The sequence below is a fragment of the Solanum dulcamara genome, chromosome 10 (assembly GCF_947179165.1).
Source record: "Solanum dulcamara chromosome 10, daSolDulc1.2, whole genome shotgun sequence".
Classification (NCBI taxonomy): domain Eukaryota; kingdom Viridiplantae; phylum Streptophyta; class Magnoliopsida; order Solanales; family Solanaceae; genus Solanum; species Solanum dulcamara.
In genome coordinates, this window is record NC_077246.1 from 14,311,814 (window position 1) to 14,319,112 (window position 7,299).

At 35.4% G+C, this 7,299-nt stretch overlaps 1 pseudogene; it reads left to right on the forward strand.

Moving 5' to 3' along the window:
* The first annotated feature begins 262 nt into the window (after positions 1–262).
* Positions 263–6,522, forward strand: LOC129905056 (MADS-box protein JOINTLESS-like; annotated as a pseudogene).
* The last annotated feature ends 777 nt before the right edge of the window (positions 6,523–7,299 follow it).

A 7,299-nucleotide genomic window follows, 5' to 3' on the forward strand; every position in this document is an offset into this window, starting at 1 on the left:
AATTAATTACACTTTTTAACTCCAAAAATAATTATGGAATATGAAGTGTAGTAATTTTTTTATTTTATATAATAATTTTCTTGGAATCAGATTACGCAAATCAGTTACTTTAATATTTTAACAAGACTGTCTCAATAAACTTAAAAATTCTTGATGGACTGTAGTAACAATTCATGTTAGGCATCTATAAAAGGCACACCCCTTTTCACGATTTATATATTCTACTCCTAAAGAGAGTGACATTTATATTTGAGTATCAAATATGGATAGAAAAAGGCTTAGGCATACTATGAACAGTAGTGAAAATCTAAGAAACTCCCTTTTAGACAAAAGAGCAACTAGTTTATTTAAGAAAGCAAAAGAGTTTTCTATTTTATGTGATGTTGATGTTGCAATTATTATTTTTAGCCCAAAAGAAAACCAACCCATTGTTTGGAGAAGTACAAATCTGGTTAAAGAGGTATTAATGAGGTATTCAAACTTTCTTTAATTTGAAAGGCTTAAAAAGTTAATGAAACATGAAACGTATCATTCAAAGAAAGTGAATGAGAAAGATGAAAATATTAGGAAAATAGAAAAATGAATGAGGAGAAGGAAATGGAAATCCTCTTCAATCAAGTTGTGGAGGGAAAGAGTATCGCTGAACTTTCTGCTAGAGAAATTTAAGGTTTATTAAAGTTGTCTTCTGCTACAGTAGCTAAACTTCATCAGAGAAAGGAAAAAGTCAATAACCAACATCAGCCTTCTCAACCTCAAATTTCTTCCTCAAACTTCAAGATTGTGAATGAAAATGTTGCCCCATTACCAAATGCAATGGATAACTTGAACGATGACTTGAACAATGACATGTGGTTTGTTGAGACTATGGCTACTAACCACAATTATTTTGGCTCAGGGGATGGAAACAATACCGTGTTTGCACCAGCTAAAGGCGTGCTGGAGATAATGGATATTCCAAGGACTTGGACTGATACTGTAATGCTTATGTTGTTCTATCATTATTTTATTATGTTGGTTCTTTTTATAGATTTTAGGTTAATTTGTTTCATTTTTCAATCCATTTTGTGCTTTTGTACTTTTATTTTAGTTATTTATGAAGGATGTTTTTATTTTTGTTGGAGAAGTGAACTTATCTGTTTATATTTGATACAAAACGTATTTCATATGCATGCTAAAATCATGAAATTCTTACCCTACATATAATTGTCTTATTTAAACAACCCATTCTAAAAAAACTCAGTATTTATAAACTATCAAAATAATTATTCTGATTTTAAAAGATCAATTTTGATATAGTTATTTTTCTCTATTTCACTCCTATATATTTGTCTTATTCTTTGCCCATCCTCTATTCTTCCCCATTTTCTCTTATTCGCTGAACTTTCGCTATTCTTCTTTGTCATTCCCTTCTTATCCTGTCACAATCCTGACCTGCAATGAGTGACATCCACACTAACTCTGCTGTGGAAAAACCAATTACTAATCTAACTTAATCCACCAACCCATTTTAAGAAGCAAAATCATGCAATTCATAGTAGTAAAATAGTTTTAACAAACAAAAGCTTGAGTTCCCCTAAACTCAATTAGATCATCATAAAATAATTTGCGAAAAATAACACCCTAGAACATGAAGGTCATGTACCAAGACTCTAAATATTTGAAATAAGAGGATGCAACCCCAACTAAGAAAACAATAAACTCAAGTCTATGAAATATCTATGTCCGAAAAGATGGAGAAAGAGATGAAGATGAACCCATGGTTGCCCTGAAGAATAACTCATCCTTGGATTCGAAAGTCCAACATCCTCTAACCTCCTAAATATGTCCTGTACTCAACAGGAAAAGAGCAAGTGAACTATGAGTACACAACCATAGTATACTAGTACTATCATACAACTAATTCCAAAGACATGAATGCAAACAAGTAACCACATAATTGTAAAACAGGCCAAGACATATCCCAACAATCACAATATAATATAAATTTCCAATGATAATATTTTGAATCAACAAATGCATGAAACATGTCCCATATGATCACAAAATGCACACACCTGGTCCTTTAATGGAACCAACACACAAATATTTAGTGTACCGACATGGTACTCGAGCCAACTATTATTTTATACCACGCGTGGTACCTAAGCCAACCGTTAGTATCATGTATCAGCGTGGTACCTTATCCAACCGTCAATCAAAAATAACATGCACAATCACAATCATAATCACAATGGACAATAAAACTTGAAACCAAAAGTAAATAAATAGGTTCATTGCATGATATTATCAACATGATGTCATTTTACATTAGCCATTTAGTTTTCTTCACATGCATTGCACAACTAATACTACAAAGCAGTAAACATGCATACATACATACTTTGAAAACACACAAACCATCACCTACTTTTAATTAAGCCTTGGAACCTCTAAAGAACTTGAACTTTTCCTTTTTGAAATGCCTTGTCATATTCTTGGTATAATACAATAAATGAGTACAAGCAATTAATGAAAATGGCCTAATTAAACCCAAATTATATACAATCCTAACCCCAGGACAATTCATGACTTTTCTATCCAAACCAAGGCCTTTTCCACCATTAAATCAAGTCAGCCCCCCTAAGAGTAATATTCTAGATTTTTAGTCCTAGCAATCAATTCACAAGATTAGGGTGTAATTTACTTACCTTTACTAATAAACACAATGGAAAATTGGTGGATTTTTCCCTAAGTCGCCCTTGAATTTCCCAAAAGAAAATAACCAAATAGTGAAAGAATTTGTTATTTCTTGCACTAAAATATTGACTTACCTTGCTATAGTGGCCCCACCCTGCTATAGAGGCTCTATCATAATGGTCTACCCTACTATAGCACCTGTATAACATGTATGACTATAGCAGCATAAAACTTGCTATAGCTACTTGCATAGAATCAAAGACTTGGGAATCTCCCCTAAAGCCCCTATTTAACTACATACCTTCAATACTTGACGTTCCTATAATGATCCTGAAGGTCATTTTTGGGATTTTTCACAAAGTGATCATTTTACCCCTCTTATTAGTTTTTTCGAGTCATATTTGATCAGTGTTTGGTGTTGGTTTTCAAAATTCTCTGAAACATTTAGAGCTTTGAAAGTTTTTGAGTTTTGAAGGCCAAAGTTGTTCAAAAGTGGTATTTGGAATCAACCCGAGCTACAAGTCTTGGAATTGAATTCCTTTAGTTCCATCAGCTCCGGAATGTGATGTTTGGTCTGGGAGAGTTGTCATTTTTGAATCTGGAGTTGTTTCGGAGATTTGAGGTCTTATGTTGGAAGTTTGAATTATTTTACACTAAGGTTTGACTTTGGTCAATAATTAAAGTTCGGGTGCTCAAATTATATTTCTAATGATTCTATTAGACTCACGAGTTGATTTTAGAACTAGAAAGAGTTCCAATGTATTTTTTGAGAGCTCTGAGGACGTTTTGGCCTTTTTGAGTCCTAAACTAGTTTAGTTGTAATTAAACAGATTTTGGCTCATGGAAATATCAAATTTGAAATTTCGATGTTGCATTGAGTTTGAAACATTGAATTTAGCAGGGGTATCCTGTATAGTTTGTGACCACGAGGTTCCAAACAAATTCAAAAGGTCCATTCGGTGAAAACTTGAATTTGGATTAAGTTGTTGTGTATTTGGTGCCAGGTTTCGCGATCATAGAAGGACAGTCGATTTCGCGACCATCTCTTTCATGATCGTTTTGGGGTTTACTTAAGACGTTGTTGGTCATAATCATGATAGCCGCAAAAGCGGCCAGTGGTCCGCAAAAGCGACACCTGACTGAGTCTTGTTGGGGTTTCAACCCCATTTGATAAATTTTAGGACCCTAGAGCTCGGGTAGGCGAATTTGAAGTGTTTTTCCAAGATTTGTTGATTGTATTAGTGTTTTTGACTAAGAATCTTCAAGAACCATCGATTAAATGTGATTTCAACTTTGAATTCTTGATTTCTGACTTCAAATTTTGGAAAATTCTCAAGAACTTAATGTTTTGAAAAATTGGTGATTATGGACTATTTTGACTCCATTTTTGAAATGGTTTTAACTAATCAACTTCAATTTTCTTGAGAGATATTTTCAAGCAATAAATCTCAGAATTAAACATCATTTTCGAAATCAAAATTTTTAGTCGTTTTGACCCTTTTTCTCAAATCTTATGAAATTGATATTGTTAGTTCCAGATTCTTATCGCAAATCATTATTTGAATAGATTTTATTGATTCAAAAAGCCGACATAAAGGTATGGCCTAATTTTCATGGTAGATTATTATTTATTTGAGGCAAGTGAACTTCTAAACCTTCATTAAAGCTTGTAGAATCTTGTATTTCTTGTTATGTGTATTGGGGAGTAATGAAAATTGGTTCAGGTTACTTTCTTATGTTGATTGATCTTAATAACAAAGAAGAGGGGCAATAAAATGGCAACTTTTTGATTTATATTGATGTAATTGATGTTACGATGACCTTGATACTTTGTGAATATGTGACTTGATTATCTTGATATGAATTGAATATTGTTGTTGAAATCATCATACCTTCTTATTTGTGTGAATATTGCCTATTTGAATTTGGTTCTGATACATTGTGATGAGACTATATTGATGATTATATCAAAGGAAAATGGTTATGACGATACCGAAGGGAAATGGTTCCGACGATTTCGAAGGAAAATAGTTCTTGTGATTGATGATTATGTTGAAAGGAAATGGTTCCGACGGATGCATAGACGATGTAAGTCCCCCATGGGTTCTGTCCTGCTAGCTAGCTAATGTGTATAATTAGGACAGACATGCATCACTAAACATGACATTTCATTGCATAGCATTGCATATCTTTTTCCATTTAGGTACTATGATTACCCCTCGTTGCTTCTGTGATTGATACTATTGAACTTAAAGTGATTTGAATGAGACTTATTGAACTACTCCTTATTACGAGATACATGATATTAAATTTTTTAGATTAGGCTAATTTCTTAGGTTGTAGTTAAGGAGGTTTGATTAGGACAAGAGTATGTGTATTCTATTTAGCTTTGCCTAAAGTTAGTAGTCCACTTGCTGAGTATTATATTGTTTGTTACTTACTTCTTGATTCTATACTTGTATAAGTTAAGATCCCGGGCTCACGTGGCTTGTAGCATTTCTATTACATCCGACGCTTCTGTTTGAGTGTTGAGGTAGGTGTTGCATCTTTTCAGTAGACACCTCTAACTCTATTTATGTTTTAGACCTATTCTTTAGACGAAGACATTATGACTATATTTCATTTTTGTTTTTGTATTTCATTAGTAGCTTGTACAAGTCATAATCAGTCTTAAGGGATTTTTAGTTTATCTATCCATTTTGCTTAAATTATATATTGTATTATCTTATTTCTTTCACATTTACTTACCATTAGATTTTAGGCTAATTCATCTCGGTGAGTTGAGAAGAGTTTCATCACCTGAATTCAAGTCGTGACAAAATGATATCATATCTCCACATTTATAGGTCTCACATCTGTACAAGCAAGACCTGAATAGAGTCTCAATAATCATTATAGATATGTTTGTACTTATCTTCGAGAGGCTATAAAGATTGTTAGGAAATTTCTCTTTTGTTCTTTCAATTTGTATCGTGCGTGGTTACTTGCATTAGTACTAAGTTGTCGCGTGTCCTTTTTGACATATGGAAAGGACCACCACTATAACTAATGATAGAGTAGAAGAGGCAGTGCCCAAGATTGATGTTGGGACCCATTTTAGGGGCAGAGGTAGGGTTCGAGCTAGAGGCCATAGATATGGACCAACATTAGGTACAGGTCGTGCCTGAGGAGTGGCACCAGTCAGAGGCCATGCTAGAGAGGCTTCCTATGAGCTACAGGTAGATGCTGGAGAGGACCAGGTCCCTCTAGAGCTTGCTATTACACCATTGCTTCAGGCCACTTTGATGAGAGTGTTGGGTGAGCTTGAGAGTTTTACTTACAGTGTAGGTGCGATAGGTATGCCTGAGGGCTCTCAAACTAAAGTAGGGGCTCAGACCCTAGAGTAATGTTAGGTTTCAATTATTTAGGGTCCAATAAGACACCTGCAGGTCCTGTAGTTGATGAGGTTGGCGTGTAGAGGGAGAGAGCTCAGTTTGAGCCAGTAATGGTATTGATTGATGATGAGCAACACAAATATGAGAGGTTCTAAAAGATTTATCCACTTTAGTTTTAGGGTGGGAAGACTGAGGATTCTTATTAGTTTCTAACCATATGCAGGGAGTTGTTAGAGACAATGGGGCTAGCCAAGACTCACGGTGTTTGTTGTTCTTCACTCTAGTTGCATGGGTCGCTAGAGAGTGGTGGAGAGTGTACTTGAGCTCTAGACTGGTTGGTTCATAGCAGGTGACTTGGGATGAGTTTGCTAGTGTTTTTTTATAGTTGTTTTATTTCCTGAAGTGTGAGGGAGAAGAGATGACTATTATTGGAGAGTTTAAGGAAGGAAGGCCTTACAATTGTAGAGTATGAGACTCTTTTATACCAATTGTCCAGGCATTCTTTAGCCTTTGTTCCTAATGATAGTGAGAGGGTCCATAAATTTTTGCAAGGATTGACCTATTCCATCTATACAATGGTGTTTAGACTCGCCTGTGAAGGGTCTTCCTTCTAATGCATTATGGGTGCCACAAAGAAGGCGGATTTGATGGAGAAAGAAGAGTTTGGGGAACCTAGGAGGTCCCGTGCTTCTGGTCAGTTTTCTGGTACCGCGATTGGAGGTAGAGGGTCCTATAGAGGAGGTTGTTTTTTTCAGTGTAGAGGAATATTTCACACATCTATGCCAACTTTTTAGGGAAGTTAGATGTCTCATGGGTCATATAGGGTGGGTCAAAGTTATAAGGGATCAACAAAGAGGCCGGTGGGTCGAGGTGGTCAAATAGGTTTATCCCATTGATCACAACAGTACTCCATTCTAAAGTCTTATTATAGTTGTGGTGATCCCGATCATATGATATGTTAGTTTCCACTATAGAGTCATTCAAGTCTGTAGTATACATATTCATCTCCTGCGAGAGCACTAGTGCCTTCGATGCTGGGTTGTGGTAGAACTTAGATTGATAGAGGTGGTCTCACTAATGGTAGGGGTGCTACTGGTAGTATAGTTTCTCAGGTAAGAGGTAGAGGTACATTGTAGACTGGTAGTGACAAGGGAGCTTAGTGTTACACTTTTTTGTGGAGACCCAAGACTTAGGCTTTGGACACAATTATCACAGGTATCGTTCCAGTTCGCCATCGACCAATGTTTGT